Consider the following 21982-nt stretch of genomic DNA (forward strand, 5'->3'; position numbering starts at 1 on the left):
AAAATACATCTAGAGCACATACTGGGACATAGTGCTGATTTTCAATACTATACTAAAAATCAAATCAACTACAGACCTCACTTACTGTTCTTCACTAGAAGTGTCCAGTATGTCAGTAGCGTTATTTCAGATTTTGACAGGGGGAGGGGGAACAAAATTGTCTACCGACATAAGAGTTTCACGTTTTTATTAGAATATTGCTACACAATTTATTAAAAAGCACGTATTTCTCAAACTAAGCGGGATGTAATTGCCCCTCTTCTCCCCTATGATGCATCTGCAGTGAATCTGCAAACGTTCAAGGCTACAGTAGTAGGCAAGAAAGAGGTTAAAGTTAGCGTTTAATAGAAGCTCTTGATTCTGTTCAGTAAATATAACCTACATTAACTTATATGTCTCAAAGCAAGACGATTTCATGTTTTTTCTGCACGAAATTGCGCAAAAAAGTCTTGCATTCAGAAATATACAGTAGTTTGTATAAAAGAACATGCATAATATATTCACGACACTTTTTTTAACAGTAATAAAACTTTAAAACCTGTGTTAAGTCTACATGTATTGAGAACAGAACAAGGTTTTCGGCACCCCCAGAGAAAGAAGCAGGGGGTCATTGGGGAAGGATAAGGCGGACAATTTGTCCCCTGGCTTTCAGAATCACGTGCTTTTCAATAAATTGTGTACTAAAATACTAAACAAAACGTAGAACTCGTATGTTGATGGACAATCTTGCCCCTGCCCCTGGCAAGGTCTGAAGTGACGCTACTTAAAAAAATACTTAAAAATTTAAATATAAACCAACAGGACTTAGTAAAAAAATGGAAACAATATATTTTTAAATCTCTCATTACATTTAATTCTCAAACCATAATACATGAAATAAAAAAGAAATGATATGTATCAGTTTAATCTTCGTTCAATATGAAGGTGAAAATCTAGCATTCCACCCACTGAAAATTTGTCATGGGAGTCAAAAATTTACTAATCGTTGGATGCATCAAGTTGCTATATCTTCTCTCGCTTTTCACAGATTTGGATTCAACTTCTGGATTAATTTCAAGAAATCACCTGAAATCAGAAACAAATGTATTTCGAAGCTGGAGAAGAATAGGAAAACCTATTTATTTATTTAAAACTGTAAACTGAGTTGTATAACTCTCAGCGCAATATCGTGCTTAATGATATTTCTCTTATCATAAGTATCATTACATTTTATTTTTCTGTACGATTTGTCTTAGAGAAACCTTTCCATGTTTCATTAACAATACTGTGAGTTACACATTTGCATTAACTATTCTATACATTTACTTAAGCATTGATTAACATAATCCATTTTCATTTTGTACTATTTTACAACCGTGAAGCTGGCATATGAACTGTGGATTAAGATAATACGAGGCGCATTTCAAAAGAAAGGGCCGATGTTTAATTGGAAACAGGTAAGTAAGTTTAGCAACATTGTTTTATTGGGTAAAACCAAGTACATATCCACTTTATTTTTCAACATAGTCACCATTATTTTCCAAGTACTTTCTATACCGTGGCACAAGTTTTTTTTTATAACCTCTGCATAGAAGTTCGCCGCCTGGAAGATCAGTCATTTCAATACTACCGTTTTCAATTCATCAGGTTCTTCAAATCTTTGAGATGAAAGCTACTTTTTAGGTACAATGTGGTTGGTGAAACCTCTGGAAATTCGATTTGTAGAGCAGTAATGGTGAAGCGAAGATTTTCTTTAACTTTTTCATTCACTCGCTGCACCAAGTCATCAGTCTGAATGCTTGGTCTTCCACTCTTCTCTTCGTCGTAGATATTTGTAGGCCTTCTTTGAATTCACGACACTATTGCCGTAACTTTCCTTCACTCATTACACTGTCGCCGTACACTGCACACAATTCTCTATGAATTTCAGCAGCACTTTGCCCTTTGGCATGAAGAAATCTAATCACAGAGCGGACCTCGCACCTGGCGGGATTGTGTATGCGCGCAGCCATTTTAACATGCTCCAGCACACACGAAAACAAACAGATGACTGGCTAAACTATGGTTGTTTGATAGCCAATGGACCAAGTGATGTTACTACGCAAGCGTGATCCAATTACTATTGCCAGTCGGTTATAATAAAATATCGGCCCTTTCTTTTGAAATGCGCCTCGTAATTAACATATAAATAGAAGTCTCGAAAACAGATTTCGAATTGTGGAAAGCGAATAAAAATTTCGCACTATAAAAGGTAATAAGAAATAATGTACAGTAAAACCTGCCTTCAACGGAACCTTTATTAAACGGAAAACTGTCTTAAACGGAAATATTTCGCGGTCCCATGAATTTTGAAATAAAAAACGTGTAAAAGTCCCTTCATTAAGCGGAAACTGTGTTATGCGGACAACGGAAAGCAAAATAAACCTTTAACGGAAAATTCTGAGTTCCGGACTACAGCATTTAGAAAATTTTTAAACATCCTGTGAAAGGGCAAACATATACATTACAATGTCTAAGATAAATTCTTCGTTCTTTTGTTAAATCTTTCTGGACAGTGTTGACCTTCCCTAACCACTAATCATATTCACCTGCCACAATTTTCGGTTAGTCCTATGGAACATGTCAGCTGTCAGTCTTTGTAGGCGTCCTTGTGTTCCGCTTGTGTAACGACTACCGACAACCGACAAAAATTAGAAAACTGACAAAATAAGGTTCTGGAAAAAAAAGGAATTGAGCAAATATCATAATCACTATCATGTGTCGTGAAGACAAGCAGTGAAGGGTTCAGAGGACTTTCAGAATACAAGAGAAAATTTTTCTATGTCCTGGAGTATACCGCGCGACGTTTTGAATGAAATGCATCCGCAAAATACACGAGACAGTTTTAAAGAATTTTGTGGTGAATCGTGTGATGTAGTGAAACATTTTGATGAATAAGTTGCTAAACTACCTTCCATAATCAAAGGACATGAAATTGAATTGTATTTTTTCCTTTAAGAAAATGTCTATCTCCATTAAGCGGAAACCTGACTTTAACGGAAATTTTTGGCAGTCCCGCTCGATTCCGCTAAAGACAGGTTTCACTGTATTATCATTATTATTAGAGATTTCACCTAATAGTGGTATCAAACACAAGAAGTGTGTTTTCAGTTACAAAGTGAAATCATCTACGTCTGGAGTACGTGGATATGAACAGCGTTCATAATCTTACTAAGTGGGTGGGGGAGCCGAATGAGTAGAATTGTGTATTTCACGAATGTAAAACGTGGTGAGATGGTTGTATGCCACGTCTGGTGTGTAAATGGTTCAGCAGATCTATGCTCTTACAAAAAGCAGCCTCTGTTACTTCGGTTGTTGCAGTGAATTGGAAATAGTTATAGGACGTTCCTGAACACAAAAGCAGCCAATATGACCTCGCATTTTGGCATCCAGAATTGTGGATTAAGAGCGTCTAGAACTGTGGAGCTTTTAAGTGGATTGTTCTTTGATTCTCACCGTGTATCAGGATCTATTCAGCATAAGCGTCCGGCACAAGATGTAGAAAATTAGTTCTTATGACCAAGTAGCCACCCATAAGTAATTTTACTCAGACAAATGTTGTACAGCCACCATACTTGGTGTATGGAGCGTCGTCACTGGAACATGCAACAAGAAGAAACGTCATTAACTTAGACTAATCTTGTATACATCAGTCAGATAGGAATTGCTGAAATTTTCAATAGGAACTCCCGTCTTCATTAGAACACCAACAACAAACTTATCAAGTAACACGGTATCCATTCTTGAAGTACAGAAATGTCAAAATATAAACGTTCCTATTAGTAACAGAATTGTGTACAACTAACTTGATATTATAGCAACAAAAGCTACATTCTTTAAATTCCTTTCTTCTTTCCTTTTAAGAAAACGTACAGAGCCCCTATTATGAAACTTTTCTTGATATTCCAGTCTTCCTCTTATCAATAACGTGATGCATTCGATATATTTTCTATTACTAATTGCCTTGCCTGCCATAAGTCTCCGAAAACTAATACTTAATACTTCAATCTCTCTCATACTAATATTTCATTTTTTTATATACTTTTGATAGTTGTTTTACACGTAACACTTTGTGTTTGAACGCATGAAGATGTGATAAGTCTGAAAGTGTCTGACCATCCTCTTTAGTATCTGGAATACTCTTTGACCTTAGTGGCTACAATCGTTTTTGTCATATTCATGAACAATTCTTTGTTAATACATGTATATTATAAATAATTGTCATCTGGAACATCAACCATAAAGTCTATGGGTTGAATTGTACAAGTTTATTTTCCCATCACTTTATTTCCAGACAAATTTATAATTTCGATGCAATAACTTACCAAACTGAACCTGCAACAACTTAGTAAAAATTCAACCTACAGGTTAAAGCAATGTGGTTAATTGGTTTGTAATCTTCATTTCCTTTACTTTTATTTATTTATTTACTTTTTTGTTCACTTACCATCAAACACTTGCCTTTTGAAAACTCCTTTATTTCATAAAATTATAGGCAGAAGTATTGAGAAATTATTGCTTGCGAATTCTGCAGAAGGCACATGTGTTAATTATCCGGCTAAGCGGAAGCTCTCTTTTTTTAAATATTAAAATTTATTTTATATATTTCGTAACTTTCTGTCATATTTATTTCTTGTAATTATAAAAATTCCAAGTAGGAACTTTTAACGTTAAAACATCCTTCTTATAAGAACGAATCATCTAATTTAAGGGTCAATTATTCAAATGCACTAAGCAACCCTATACTGTAAATCAAGTTGGATGATAGTTAAAATTAGTGAACGTTGATGCTAGCCTCAAAATTTATGAGGTAACTACATCAGAACATTGAAAATCAGCATGAAACACTTTACATTAAAGAGAGTTCAACTGTTGCTAAAAAGCAATGATAACTATAAAAAGAAATAATTGCTGTATAAAGCAAATAAAGATGGTATGATATAGCCAGCAACTCAGTGCTCATTAATATGTCCAATATATTTTGAATGTTCAGCAAAGCAGTGTATTAAATTAAAAACATCTTATGAAAAATAATGTTTACTGGGCTGCTACAAAATTTGTAATGTTAATACAGGCCTTACTCACCTTTTTTCCCCTAGCGATCAAATGTTAAAGAAAGACACGAAAGCGAAATAATATTCCGATCTGCACTACTTTCGTTGACTCGTTAAAACGTATAACAGCCTTCACAGAGAAGTCCGGCTTAAGTGTTAGAGAGTAGGACCTGTAATAGGAAAAATACGTAAATTTTGCAGGAAAGAAATGGTGATTAAAAAAAAAATAATGCTAGCTAGTTTAATGTACTATTTCAAACTTGAAAAGTTGCGTGCTGTTGGTAATATTTTGAGTGGAGGCATGCTGACGTGAGACATTACGCTGTAATGAGGAAATTAGTTTCACGTATTCAAAGATGACAATTCGATTCGATTTTGAGTTTCATAAGAACGTATGTTGAGAAGAAGAGAGTTATTACGTTTTGTGGGGCGGTATGGATTATTGAAATTGAGCAGAAAATATGATCAATGTAGGAAATAATTGAAAATAAAGAAATATAGAAACAGTTGTATAGGGTGGCCCAAAAGTAGGTACACAGTCCCGTACCGACCGGCTCATGATATTTTATATAATGTTCTTATTGTCATCCATTCACATAGTGACTTAGCTTCTTTATTATTTGTTCTTAATCTCCCTTCACTCATACCTTAACCTTGGAACAGACAGAAACAAATAAACTAATTATCTTAATAAACTAAAATGTCATACTTTGTAGGACTGTATACCTACTTTTGGATGTATATACAAATATTCAAATGTGTTAATGTTGTGAAAAACTGAGCACATGGAAAATTACTTATCACAGTAATTATTCAAGTCCTCTACCACAAAAAAGTAATTGTTTATAGTTTCCTAAATGCAGAATTGTACAAATCGTAAAGTTAAGTAATCGCAGTGAATGTGTTACGAAACTAACCTAATTTAACTGTTTTCAGTAACATCCTCGTTTACGCGCATACGTACCATCGCTGATGCGCCTGCTCCTACGGACGCAACCCTCTCTACCGCTCGGGCTTCCCTATCCTGACTCGATTAGATAGCATTCGTGTGTTTTTTAGCCAGCTAGCACGGGGTTAGTTTATGGTTTTGTGGTATATTTTCGGACCCAGTATTTACACGCAAAACCCTGGAATTCTCTTAAAGTGATTGTGCATCGAGGAATTGTTGAGAAACAATTTTTAAGGTAATGACAGTGAATTTCGTGAAAAATAAAATTTTAACGTTTATAGGACTGAAAATACTGGACCTACTCTAGGACAAAAAAGTCCCTTTTTTCCTTGCACTTAAATTGACGGCACACACTACTACGTGCAATAGAATAGTTTCCGAACATACTTTTTTTTATGTGGTCTTGCGTAATATGTGCTTTGAAGTCAGTGCGTTATTTGTACACTGAATAAGGTATCGAACTTTCTATGCAGAAACTAAGGTGCTTGACCGGCTAAAACTTTACACAAATGATGATCATGAAATAGTGAAAGAAATTGGAACTCCAATCCTTAAAATAGAAGGAATACGCACCTTATAAATCTACTTAAAATAATAATAAATGTACTGACCTATAATGTTACAACACAACACAAACAAACATTTGTTTCTTCGTATGGAGACAAAAAAACACAAACAAACAATCCCACAACTATCCAGAGAAACACACACAGATGATGTAGTTGCGGAAACACTGTTCATTTGTCATATCTAACGACAGTGCCTACAATCACTAAATGTAAGACTAAAAGTATTCAATAATAATTAAAAAAATAATTTTGCAATTAAACAAGAAATAAATAAATAAAAATATTTTTAACGTTAATTTCTTTTGTACAGCTTAGTACTCATTCTATTATTCGAAATATGTTAACAACTTCAAACAACTCGAAAGAGCTATTGTCAAATGCTGGATACACTGTTCAAAATTTACTGAAATTTCACCTGAAATGTCAATTCTGGTAAAAGACTTGTAAACTTTACGGTGAATTTTCAGCGAAACCATCTGAATTTTTAAGAGTACGGCCTCGCATTCCTTATCTATCGGCCTTTGCATCAACAGTGAATTTCTTGAACTTGCTCTTCACATTTCCTGAATCTATCCTACAGGAAGTGCTCAATAAATTATGTCGCTTATGTCGCTCATGTACTTTATATATATATATATATATATATATATATATATATATATATATATATATATATATATATATATATATGTGTGTGTGTGTGTGTGTGTGTGTGTGTGTGTGTGTGTGTGTGTTCCCCTCCAACAATTTTTGCGGGGCGGAATTCGGATTTAAAAGGCATCAGAAGTGTCACTGTTCATTTCAGCAACCTCAAAAACTATAGATTCGAAATTAATATTGGTCATTTTCGATCATTTGTAAATGTCTTTCCCACCCTTTAAGTTACATCGTCAAAGTAATACGACAAAAAATATTTCATGTTCGAACATCATGTAGGTTGAAAATTTAATCGAAATCGGTCCGATGGTTCAAGAGTTATTAAGTTTTATTTATTTTTATATATCTCCCGCTGCTACCTCCTCCCCTAAGTTCTATTGTTAAAGTGAATAGATAAAAATCATCCCAGCCCCGAACCTCATCTATGTTGAAAATTTAATCGAGGTCGGTTACGTGATTTAAGAGTGAAGTCACATGGACAGTCACTTTCATTTTTTTCGTATATCTCCGCCTCCCCCTCCCCTATGTTGCACAATCAAAGTTAAATGACAAAAATTATCCCAAGCCCGAACATTATCTATGATGAAGATTGAATCGACATCGGTTGGATGGTTCAAGAGTTAGTAAGTTTTATTTATTTTTATATATTTGTCCCCTCACCTCCCACTCCCCTAATGTCTACCGTCAAAGTGATATGATAAAACTCACCCAGGTCCGAACTTAATCCATATTAAAAATTTGATTAAGATCGTTCCTGTGGTTAAAGCGTGATGAAGTCACAAATACAGTCACTTTTATTTTTACTTTTTTTACATATACCTCCCGCTTTCCTTAGTTCCAATGCAAAATTGAAATGAAGCAAATATCCCAGGCCCGGACATTATCTAAGTTGAAATTTTGATCGAGATCGATTTGGGTGGTTCAGGAGTTAAGTTTTATTCATTTTCATATACTTCCCCTCCTTCCTCCCCCTCTCCTAAGATCTACTGCCGAAATGAAATGATAAAATAGTTCCCAGATTTGAACTTCGTGTACGTTGGAAAATTGATTACGATCTATCAGTTCAAAAGTAACTAATTCACGAACATAGTCACTTTTATTTTTACATTCATTAATTTTTGAAAATCTCTCTCCACCCCCTCCCCTAGGTTTCTCCGTCAAAGTGAAATGCAAAAGATCATTCCAGTCTCGAACCTCATCTACATGGAAAATTTGATCAATATCGGTCATGTGGTTCAAGAGTTATTAAGTTTCATTTGTTTGTTTCTATGTCTCCCACCTTCCCCCTAAGTTGTAACGTCAAAGTAAATAGATAAAAACACTCCCAGGCCCGAACCGCATCTACGTTGAAAATTTGATTGACATTAGGATGTTTCTTCATTTTACTTTTACAGTGCAACGAAGGGGAGGGAAAGGGGGTAATATAGGTTTAAAAAAAGTAAAAAAAAAGTGACCGTTTTTGTGACTTCATCACGCTTAAACCACCCGACCGATCTTTAAAAAAATCAACATAGATGAGGTTCGGATCTGAGGTGGTTTTAATCATATCACTTTAACGGTTGAACTTAGAGGAGGGGGAGGGGAGAAATCTATAAAAAAAATGAAACTCAATAACTTTTGAGCCACCAGACACATCTTGATCAAACTTTAAAACAATAGATACGGTTCGAGCCTGGAATGTTTTCGTTATTTTACTTTTACGGTATAACATAGGGAGGGGAAGGGGGAGATATATGTAAAAAGAATAAAAATAAAGTAACCGATTTGTGACTTCATCACGCTTTAAGCACAGGACCGATCTTAATCAAATTTTTAATATGGATTAAGTTCGGACCTGGGTGGGTTTTATCATATCACTTTGACGGTAGACATTAGAGGAGTGGGAGGGGAGGGGAAAGATATATAAAATTAAATAAAACTTAATAACTCTTCAAGCACCCAACCGATCTATATCAAATTTTCAACCTAGATGAAGTTCAAGCATAAGATGACTGTTGTCATATCACTTTGAGGATGTAACTTAAAGGAGAGGAAAGACATTAACAAATGGTCGAAAATGACCGATATTAGTGTGGAATCTATAGTTTTTGAGGTCGCTAAGATGAACAGTGACACTTCTGATGCCATTTAAATCCAAATTCCGCGCCGCAAAAATTTTGTAGGGGAAGGGGATACACACAAACAAACACATACACACACACATCATAACTATAACTAGGTATATAAAACTACATGAATTATATAAAACTACATTAAACTACATTAAACTGACATAAATTATTTAGCACTTCCTGCAGGGCTACAATGATTAACTTTAGCATGATTGTAGCTTTCCGGAACTAACTCGCAGGTAAATTGCCAAAAGTGAATATATTTAATTTTCAGGTGGACTAAAAAGGGGGACATCTTCATATCAGCTGTGACGTACCACACGTCAAACAGCTGTTTTTTGTAAATACCTTGCTCCCCCGACTTGTTCGGGTTTCCTGCCTTCATAGCGAGAAAGAATCGGGCCTGAGCTAGGACAACGCCTACGCTGCTAGCTTTCTGTATTGCTGTGTTTGGCCACCTAAGCACCTATCCAAACGGGGTGCTTTCTACCTATTACCTTTACCTAGTCGGCTGTACACAAGAGCGTGAGGGTTGCTATGCCCCGAGGGCACTCGCAACCGGCTAAGGGGAGTGGTCCCAAACCTCCGCGAGGAGACTCTGCAGCTTCTACACCTTCAAATTCGCCTAAACGTCCTCGCACGCAAAGCGCACGTCATCCTTCAGACAATGACAGTAACCGCTCTCGCTCACCTCTTCCATCTACATGGGCCGAAGCACTATTGATGGATACTGGGGCTATGGACATTGTCCATCCTAATACCGATCCATCCACCTCACATCCTGGTACCAACACCGCGTCTGATACTGCTGCTACTTCTGGTACAGATACTAGACACTCCACCGGTCGTTCTCAGTTGTATAACTTCCTCCTTACTGGATTTGACACCCGATTCAAAACAGAAAAGCATATCTATCTTCAAATAGTCAAATATCTTCCAAGGACGAATATCCAGGAAATTGTCCGAACCAAAAACGGGGTAATCATAAAATCTTTTGATCCCCATTTTGGCACTACTTTGCGCAATAAAGCCTCCTACGAGATATTCGGCCCAAATGCAAAGCTCCAATCGCTGTCTAGTAGTACCAAAAAGACGCAACCTCCACCACGCCGAGCACCAATGCTCTCAGTTGTAATTCGAGGTGTTCCGCCAGAATACACCGAGGAAGAAATAGAAGCAGAGTTACGTCTTGAGGAATACTCTTTTAAGAAGTGCCTCCGTATTAAAAACAATACCGGACCGACGTACATGATTCGTCTTCTAACAGATTCTAAGGATACAATAGACGATCTGTTACAGCATGGTGCTTACATCTATCGTCGCCGCTACAGGGTAGAACCATCTCGCTCACCCCCTCTTCTGCCCATCAGGTGTGAGCACTGTCAAACCTACAACCAGCACCCAACATCTCAGTGTCCAAATACTCCAAAGTGTGGTTATTGTTCCGGACCACATTCCACATCATCTTGTAGCAATCACAACCAAGCTCCACACTGCCTTACCTGTTCTGGTGATCATCCTACCTATAGTTACAAGTGCCGCGCCAGACCAGCACCACAACCTGAAAAACCAGAACTTACAGTTCCCATTCGTACAATAGATTCCTCAACTCTTCCGAACAATTCTTTGCGTACACCTCTCACGGTGGAAGATCTTCTGCGCTTCACAACAGTTGTACTTCAAAATATTCATCCCTTCTTGCGCACTCATATTTTATCACAAGTTACAGCTGCTGCAAAACTTCTTTTCAATCTTCAGCTCCATGCCACATATTCCGGAAACACAGTCCACTTCCATATCTCATCACTTGAAACCTCTGTCTAATATGGCTTCGATCTATTACATTAAGGCATATACCTCTTTCTTCTTAAACATCCGCTCACTCAACACTCACAAGCTTATGCTTGAAGAGCTCCTCCGTGAGGAAAAAGTTCATGCTTTTGCTCTAAATGAAACTTTTCTTACCCCACTTCATCAAGTCAAACTCTCCGGATATCAGTTCACTCGGTTTGATTGTCCACGGCATATAGCTCGAGCACATGGCGGCACTGCCATTGGCACTTATAACCATCTACCCATCCGCACACATGTGCTTCCTCCTCACATGAACCTTCCTGAACATAATGTTGTTACAATCTACTTACGCAATAGAATTATCACATTCTGCACTATTTATGTACGACCAGGTCAAGGGATACCACACAACTTTTTTCAGTATATAGACAACAACTTTCGTCACTACCTGATCATGGCTGATATCAATCTCCAGAGTCGATCGCTGGACGAAAAACAACGCTTCATAGATTTTATTAATCAATCCACTGCGGCAGAAATCTTAGATCTTCCTTCTGCAACACGCCCAGTTAGTCAGACGTCACCAGATATCGTCATAGCATCTTCTAGTCTTATTGTGTCCAACATACGAATTCTGCCTCCTTTTGGTAGCGACCATGCACCGATTCTACTCGATGTTCCTTGTGCGGCATCACCAAAAATTTCTCGAGAGCCCATTCACTATTATGATTATGAGAGAGCTAATTGGCAATCGTATCAATCCGATATCGAGCACGCCCTAAGAGGACTTTCTCCTCCCAACACGGACGTTGACCTTCTCCACGTCGTCGATACTCTTTCAAATATCATTACACGCGCAGCAGAGGCCAATATCCCCCTAAAAAGCATATACCCTCATAAACCTCCAGTGCCACCTCAATATCATTCCATTATTACTGCATCTCGACAGGCGTTTCGAGACTACTTACACACTCAAAATCCTGAAGCTCTGCGTCAGCATCGTCGGTGGAACAGAATGGTACGAAATTATCTAGCAGCCTATAAACATCGACGCTGGGCCCATACGTGCAATAGACTTGCAGAAACATCTAAACCTTCCGTTTATTGGCAGAAATTCCATCAACTTACTGGTACTAAGGCTCGCACTTCTTACAACATTGTCGACCATGGTCATGCTCTTCAAACATATGTCGAGAAGGCATACGCCTTCGCTAACTATTTTCAGGATATATTTACGCCTCCTCCTCATCATTTTGCCACTCAGCTTTACCGACATATCGAACGCCTAATAGATCCTACCCGACCGCAATTAGGGGGCCGCGGTGGCTCAGTGGTAGAGCGTTCACCTCTGGTGCTTGGGGTCCCGGGTTCGATCCCAGCCCCCGCCAAGTGAACTTTGTGGTTGACAAACACCGTGTGCGTGGGTTTTCTCGGGGTTCTCCCGTTTCCTCCCACTTTCTTCATTCCACCATTTCATTCATTACTCATCATCACCGTCTCCTTTAGCCTAACCGGCATATCCGTGGGACGTAAAACTCAAAAATTCCATTTCATTTCCGACCGCAATTACGCCCTCATTGCAATCATATCATTGATCCTGCACAACCTCTCACTCAGCCAATCATTTCTTCCGACATTGACACTGTACTCCACTCTAAACGAAATACTGCACCTGGTTTCGACAAAGTCACATATCGCCTCATCAAAGCTACACCTCCTTCCTTCAATACTTTCCTTGCTTATGTTTATAATTTCATTCTTCGCACCGGCTTTTACCCTCCCCAATGGAAAGTCTCTAAAATACTCTAATTTTCTAAGCCAAATAAACCCCCTCAGGCTCTCTCGTCCTATCGTCCTATTCAACTTACTTCGTGCTTTAGTAAGATCTTCGAAAAAATTCTTGTTAACCGCCTTCATACCCATCTCACTACTTATAGCCTATTGCCAGTTCACCAAGCCAGCTTCAGACCTGCCATCAGCCTCTCAGATCAACTTCTTCGGCTTACCACTACTATTAGCAATCATTACAATTCATCTCGGCCCTCATGTCTCTTACTCTTTGACTTAGAAAAAGCCTTTGATAAGGAATGGCATATGGGGCTTCTGTATAAACTTCACCGTTTCCGCCTTCCAATGTGCTACATACGGCTCATCCTCTCATTTCTTACCTCTAGGCTTGCCTACATTACTATCAATAGCGCTCTATCATATCCAATTTTTCTACACTCTGGTGTACCTCAGGGCTCCGTTCTATCACCTCTGTTATTCCTTCTGTACATAGCAGATATGCCTCCTGTGCCACCAAACGTAAAAGTTTTTCAGTTTGCTGATGACACGGCGTTTCTATGCTTGGGCACTACTGTACAGCATATCAATCGAACTTTACAGCCTGCTATAAATTCATTTCTTGACTGGTGCACTCGTTGGAAACTGACTGTCAATTCTGACAAAACGCAAGCAATAGTCTTTCAGTCTCCACAAAGACGTTCACGTATTAGACGAAACCCAAATCGTCTCGACCTTACCATTGATGGTACTACCATACCTTCCTCGAAGCAGGTTACTTATCTAGGAGTAGTCTATGACCGCAAACTTCAATGGAAACCACACGAGCGGAAACTTCAATTACAAAGTGCACGCAGACTCAACCTTATTCGCAAATTAGTTGGCACATCTTGGGGATTGCACTCTCATACCATTCTTACCACATACAAAGTATTCTTACGCCCTCTTCTAACTCATGGACACACTGCGTGGATATCAGCACCAGCCTCCTTCTATGAACGCCTCCAGATTATCGAAAGGCACGCTATCCGCCTTGCATTTCGTATTCGCCTGCCTTTCCCTACGGCTCCACTCTACCACCGTATCACCTTTCCTCCTATTCTACACCATATACAGTCTCTACGCACTAACTACATCACCAAGCGCATGAGCTTCGATAATCCTGTATTTTTTGATACTATCCATCTTAACATGGCTCATGACGTTCCTCCAAAATATATATATACTCCTCTTCAACATCTTCTGACCTTATACTCTCAGACTCTCCCTGCCAATGACCCTCACAAACTACAAAATGACATATATCATCCACATCATTATTCTCAATACGTTTATCCATCTTTGCACTTGTGATATCCTTCTTTACTAACCAGGGCCTCCACTTGTCACTCATTGGTCTCGAGTTGCCCCGAGACAGAAGATAACCCTCATTTGTTACTTTAACAGCTTCTAAGTGTTGTCTCGTCTACTGCACTTCATTTCATATAAACCCAATACAGGCCCATTGCCTACACTTAACTACTATAATTTATTTATTTATTATTTTTTTTTGTTATCGTTTCATTTACTTCATCTGTATCATCTTCGTCACTTTCGCTTCTTTTATATGTATGTATGTATGTATATATATGTCAATATTTATTTCAGCAAGCGATGATCCTGGAATGCAGATCTATCTACACCTTGGAATTGATGCAGACCAATTGATGCTTAATAAAGATTAAAAAAATAATCCCGAAATGCAGAGAAATCGCCTATGAAGAAATTACTAGACACAATTGATGCTTAATAAAGATTAATAAATAATACCCCTTGATCCCAAACTACCCATAGACCATACATAGCTTTCCTTTCTTCCGTAAATTTAGCCCTCCTCTCTTTCCCAAGAAAGGGTGTACCCCTTTGAAGGGTGAACAATAAAAAAAAAATAAAAAATAAAAAGGGGATGAAGAATTTCCTATGTTATTTAAATGGGCCTTTTTTTACTTATAATCTCATATTTTAGGTACTTAGAATTGGAATAAAAACTTGAAGTTCGGTATATTTTTACGTTTTCGTTAGTGTTACCTAACTGAATCATCAGAAATAAAAAAATCCAACCGTAGAGTGGGTTTATGGGGAAATGAAAAATCTTTCCCATGTTATTTATATGGGATGTCTTCTACACCGCAAAATGTTTAGGAACTTTCGGCAGGATTAGAATAATGAAATTTGGCACGATTGTAGCCTTCCAGGACCAACCGACAGGAAAAATGCCAAAAATGATTATTTTTAATTTTTTAGGGTTCTAAAAGGGGATAAGAAATTACCATGCTTTTTCAAGTAGGCGTTTTCATGGAATACAAAATCTTATCTTTTAGATAGTTGAAATAACAAAAGAAACGATAGAATTTTGAGTTCAAGAGGTGCGAGGCCGTAGGCTCTGCAAAGACAGAGTGTGGGGGCGATGCCCCCGGATGGGCAGATTCAGGAAATGTGAAGAGCAAATTCACGAAATTCACTCTTGATGGAAAGGCCGATAGATAAGAAATGGGAGGTGGTAGGCCGAGCAGACTTGGGGGTGTAGGGGCGAAGCCCTCAGGAAGCCAAAGACTTGTGTATATATATAAAGACTGGTATAATCAAAATGACCAATATCAGTGTCGAATTCATACTTTTCGGGGTCGCTGAGATGAACAATGACACATCCGATGATGTGGCCCGCAACATGGGGAGGAGAGGGGATCTATAAAAATCATCGAAAATAACCAATATCAACTACCGCTTCAGTAATTGTAAAAAGTGATTGACTAACGAAACGTATTACTATTGTTTCTTAATCTAACCCAGCTAAAGCGGGTAATTGATGCTAGTGTTAATCTAAGTGTGGTTTTCCAGCTATGAAACTGTGACTAAAACTAGTAACGTCTAAAAAAGCACCAATGTAATTCCTTCTAACTTTTCACTGGAAACAGCTATGTACCGTATGTGTTACATATACACTGCAAAAAATACATAAAGTACCTTTAGACACAGTGGTACGCTCTACAAATTAATGGCTTTCTTTGAACACCTTTAGATGACACATGTTCATTCCTTGTAGATACTATGTTGTTTAAGTATGACTCAGATGTATGTATAAATTTGTTTTTGAACTGTTTCCTAAAAAGAAGTGTTTCAAATATGTCATACTGGGTACTGGTTTTAGATAAGTAACTATTTTGGACACGCGAAGCATATTTATAAAGATATTTCTTCAATTTTTACCTCAACATCTGTACTAAACGTGTGAAAGAGACGACTCATTTCTTACCCTGTATATTAGGAAAGATCTATTTACATTACAATTTTTTTGTAGTTCGGATCAGCTTTGGTGTTATCTACGAATTATTTTGACTAATTTGTTGATATTATTATTATTATTATTATTATTATTATTATTATTATTATTATTATTATTATTATTATTAATATTACCCTAACTGGACAATTACGTAGCAAGCATATCACTGTCATGTTTCCTCAGGTACACACATGTCTAAAATGATTGTCGCATATCTAAACTGTCTTCTTGTAAGAATAGAATTTGATAAAGATTTAGCAGGGTACCTATAATACTGATACTATGTGTATAATCGGGAAATATATATTTGCGGTAAATTTCATAGGAAAAGACTTATAAATACGGAAATTAGAATGAGTAAAACAAAATGTTCCTAATGGACAAGAAAATTTTATTTTCGTTTTATTGTTCTTATTTACTGCTCTTTTGACATGAAATTTGTCACATACATGCCTTTGCCGTTTATATACATACTAACATTATAGGAAATATCGGGCGAATTCGTTATCAAATTATATTCCTACAACAACATATTTACAGACATGCGACAATAATTTTTAATATGAGTGTACATGGGAATGAGTCCAGTATGTGCCTTGTGTACCTCTGAGAGAGAAATCACATGGATGGCAAGTGATAATCACATTCTATGTCCGCCCCTAGGCACATGCCTGACATGTACCTGGGGAAAAAGCCTGATATGTCCTAGGTATGTTCCCCATGCCCTAAGTGTCAATGAACCACACAATTATTTCCCCAAAATATGTTAAATCGCCTATATGTATAATGTTTTTACATTAAGATGAGTCTAGAAACACTTTAAACAAGTAAAAAAAAAAACAGAAATTACCCTAGGTTGAGCGGGAACCACCAAACATTGGATTACTAGTCGTGCTCTCTTCCGACTTGGACACTGAGGGGATGAAAAGAAGGTCGCTTGTAGAGGGATAAATTGTTGAGCTCTTTTGAATTTGGCTAATCAGAGTGCTCCTTTAACCTCGTATATTCGACGATAACCGTTAGGGATCAGATAAAGTCTACTGGCTATGTAATTTTATAATAAAATGACGAGAGTCTATTTACTTTATTTCATGGTTCTTCGATATTCACTTTCAACTGATCGGCGACTGTTGCCATCCAATAAAGTTAATGCGTTTGTTGCTTCTAGTATACAATGGCTTAGAAAACGAAGCAACAAATTCATCAAATGTGGAAGATGAATTTAGAACATCTAAATGGCGCATGCCTTGTGCTGTTAGGGTATCTGAAAGAGGATGTACCTAAAGGACGTAGCTAGAACATGACAGATATATGTTCCAAGTGACAACATAAAAACAAATGAGTGCGAAACTGAGCCAGGTATATAAATGCTACATTTCTGGTACATAGTTGCGAACATCAATTAGGTGTAACAAGTACCTAAAACTGTAGGTACCTGAAGTACATACTTAGAACATGAATATCATAAGTACCAAGTGTCGGGTACCTAAAAAGTAGCTGGGACACCTAAATGGCACATCTTGCGCTGTTAGAGTAGAGAAAAAGTTATGCAAACACTGAGTATTTTATTTTATTTATGTCAACTCAGACTAAAGTTAGAAAATAACTTGTGTGTCGTTCCATTGCAGTATTTAAATATACCATGAATAGGATTTTCCAGGACGTATTACTCTTAGCAGCATATTTGTTAGCAGGGACACAGGCATACTTCGCCTATAAGTGCCTTTCAAAAAATAAAAATAACTGTGATGCCTCATACAGTGAGCAACAAGACTCTATTAATGCACATTGTAGATTTATTAATGAAATGATTCTCAAGAAATTAGAGCAATAAATTTTGTCCCATAGCTGTTTCATATTACTAGAAAACATGAAACATATTCCAGTTTACAAAGTAATGTCTCTAAAAATATAAAATTTAAACTTCCAAATACAGCAAAGTGCAAGTATTTACCAGAAGATGCAATCTTAGTGAATTTTGAAATTTTCAAACTTAGCGCCCTCTGTTGACTTCAATTTAAGTTTAGTCCACTTGAGAAAAATGGTACTCATTCGTAGCTAGAATATTCAGAGCGTAAAGTCTTGACTTAAACCACATGACCTGATTACGTCACTTGTCTGTTCTCAACACCATAATTACTCAATATTCCTTCCCAAAACGCATACTGCTGCCTCCCGTATTCTTTGTACTCCGCAACATTTCTTGTTATCATCCAGTTTTACAATATAACTTATGTATAAAGACATAAATAATTTATAGGGTTAAAATGTTATAATAATGTCGTAGACGTAATAACGACGATATGCGTTTCAGCTGTTTAGTACAGAGAAAGTATATTGGTGGCAAAACTCTGAAGTAAACAATACTGAAAAAACCATCTGTTATTAATATTTGCTAACTGCAGATGGATACTGTATTGGTTCACTTGTGCTTGTTTCGTGAAAGGGTGCAATAACTTTCAGAAAAAAAAAACCTAGTATGGCTCCATTTCAGCGGCACATCCACGAGGAGGAGGTGTATAGAGTCTGGATCCCCAAAAACCTTCATAACTCCACATAAATTCGTAAACTTTCTCAATAAAACTATAAATATTTAACACAGAAATGATTGATGAACATTAAAATTTGATTTTGTACTTCATCTGTACTATTTTTCTAATAAAAACAATTTAGTTCTAAAGTGAACTTTGTGGTGGACAAACACCGTGTGCGTGGGTTTTCTCGGGGTTCTCCCGTTTCCTCCCACTTTCTTCATTCCACCATTTCATTCATTACTCATTATCACCGTCTCCTTTAGCCTAACCGACATAACCGTGGGACGTAAAACTCAAAATTTCATTTCATTTTTCATTTCAATTTAGTTCTATCATTTTTTAAATGTAAGTGGAAGTATTTTATAATTCCTTATCGTCTTTTCGTGTGCAGAATAATACCCGTTCAATACTACACAGACGTAGTGGCTTTTAGTATTGGACTCCAACCCCCAAAGCTTGTCCATTCCCAACTACAATTTCTGGGTCCACTCCTGCTTCTTCTTAATACCTTCTATAATGATACGAAAGAATAAAGTATTACTATTTTGAAGGAATAAACAGAGTTTCATTTCACAGTGTAAAATTACGGTGGACTTTCAAATTATGCGAATTCAATAATCAAACTGGAAGTAGTATTTCGTACAATTACTTGGTTCCAACAGAGGAATAAGGTCAAAGATAGAATATGTTCCACGGACACCGAATGCATGTCGAAAGGCCATAATCGCTATACAGTTTTTGCTTTATGGCGATAAAGGCTGAAACCAAAATCCGTTAATTCAAACTGCTGGTTTGATTACAGCGTTAAGTGGGGAGATATAACCTATTCTTAGAACAGTGAATCCACTGCAAAGGACCACTTCTCGATCTGTCTTACAGTTTGTTTTATATATATATATATATATATATATATATATATATATATATATATATATATATATATACAATGAAACCAAAACTAACTAACTAACTAACTATATGGCCTATGGAACCCGGAGGTTCAATGCCGCGTTCACAAAAGCTCTTCACTGACTTCTATCCTTAGCTAACTGCATCCAGTTTCTACTCTGTATTCCAATCTCTGCGAGATCCATCTTAATATTGTCCTCCCATCTGCGCCTAGATCTTTCTAATGGTCGTTTTCCGATTGGTCTTCCAGTCAAGACTTTGAAAGCGTTTCTACTTTCTTCCATTCTAGCTACATGACCCGCCCACCTAAGCCTCCTAGACTTGACGACCCTAACAATGTTGGGTAAGCCATATAAATTATGTAGTTCCTCGATATGAAGTTTCCGCCATTCCCATTCCCGTTCCTCTTGGGTCCGAATATTTGTCTCAGGATCTTGTTCTCAAATACTTTCAGTCTATGTTCTTCCCTCAGAGTAAGTGACCATGTTTCGCAGCCATACAGAACAACAGGCATGATTATCGTTTTGTATATTTTAAGTTTCAAATTCCTCGACAGAATTCGCGACGACACGAGATTGAAACCAAATGTACTTGTAAATCAATCACTTCCGGTTTCGTGATAATATTGCGAGATGTAATTATATACAGTGTGTTCCGGAAGTGGGCATACCCCTAATTGATGTTTTCTGACGGTACTTCTTCGAAGACAATGTTAATGGACATTCTTAATTGGAAATGCTTAATGAATGATTGGTGCCTTAACTGGAAGAAAATGGTATCATAGACACTGTTGTGATACAGCAGGATGGACTACCAGCGCACTTCGCGATTCATGTGGGCAATAACCTAAATCAGACTTTTCCTGGCCTCTGAAATGGAAGAGGTTGTGCCTTTAGATAGCTTTGAAATTGTAGGTAATTTAAGTATATATAAATTTACTTCACAAAAGCTGGGATGATTGCAACTCGCGGGGCATTTGAAAAGAGACGAAAATATAACAACATCTTTGACAAATATCACTTTGTCATCATCGTCATCGAAACTTGTGGCTCCTGGGGTCATGAAAGATTGAATTTTATTAAAGAAGTTGGACACCGAATAACTTTCAACGCAGGTGACACTCGAGCTTGAGCCTTTGTTACACAAAGGTTACGTATGGCTGTGCAAAGAGGGAGCGTAGCAGCGATTCTAGGAACGCATCCCGCGGGAAAAACATTGGACGAAATCTTCCTTCTGTAATCACCCTCCTCTCAACCAAACTCACGCAATTGCTGCTAGATAATATACAAAATGCATTTTTCTTTGAAATTAGGATAATGGTATTTTACAAACATTAACGATGGGAATACCAAATCATCCCTTGATATGCGTCAGTAGCAGTTTAAACTCTTTTCCTGGGACAAAATAGTAAATTAGTGCTTGTATACAAAATCGTAAATGAGTAAGAAGCAAATGTAATGTGAACGAGTTTGTTAGAAAATAAATCATTGCCTTAAAAATAAAAAAAATAACACTCAACAGAATCCTCTACAAAATAGGGTAACGAAAAGATTTTTCTTCCAAGAAATGTTCCGAAAAATCCTTCCGTATCGAACAGGCCTTAGATTCACTAGTATTGAGAAGATATTGTAGAAAACTGGGACTACAAACCGATCGAGGAGGGTATACGAGAGTTAGTTCAGCCAAATTTATTTTAATTGAGAGATGTAGTCGAGATATAAGGATGAATATAAGCTATAGTTTTGATTACGGTCGAGAATATATCTACCAAAAATTGTAGCAGTACATAGCTGATGGAAATTACGGACAAGAAATAATAAATACTAGCAAACACATTTACGGTATAAATCAATCCGTATACCACCACACGACACGTTTTCACTTTTGCCACTTTGAAATACACTGAGAGAATAATGTTTCTGCGCATCAAGTACGATCTACAAACTAAGTTCCGCCCCCCCCCCCTACAAAGAAAAACCTTTCCGCGATTTTTAGAAGTGTTACAGCTCAACGTACGCTACTGCAAATACCAATACTTGTCTTTTTCTATTTTGCATGTGTTAAAGATGAATGTTGAAAAAAATCCGTTCCAATATTTCCTTCAGGTTCCCACAATGCAGAAGGTAAGATTTTACCATTGTAGCAATGTTACTGAGTACGGTATGTTTTGATGTTACCTTTTTTTTTTTTTTTTTTGTTTTTTGTTTTTTTTCTTACAAACATTTAGTTTAATTAGGCAGGAAAACTGTAATCTAAAGAAAAATTGAGATTATAAGTATT

General features: G+C 37.1%; 1 protein-coding gene and 1 long non-coding RNA gene across 2 annotated transcripts in view; one reads left to right on the top strand and one right to left on the bottom strand.

Moving 5' to 3' along the window:
- Nucleotides 1-21982, top strand: part of LOC145673940 (otoferlin-like) — a 479417-nt gene that overhangs the window by 227783 nt on the left and 229652 nt on the right. The window lies entirely within an intron of this gene.
- LOC145674296 (uncharacterized) lies at nt 844-6753 on the bottom strand. Its single transcript, XR_014128886.1, has 3 exons — nt 6633-6753; nt 5104-5242; nt 844-1065 (listed from the first exon to the last, which is right to left on the bottom strand). It is a non-coding gene; the product is annotated as an uncharacterized LOC145674296 (long non-coding RNA).

This window comes from Thermobia domestica, chromosome 17, assembly GCF_964235325.1.
Source record: "Thermobia domestica chromosome 17, izTheDome1.hap1.1, whole genome shotgun sequence".
In the NCBI taxonomy this organism is placed as follows: domain Eukaryota; kingdom Metazoa; phylum Arthropoda; class Insecta; order Zygentoma; family Lepismatidae; genus Thermobia; species Thermobia domestica.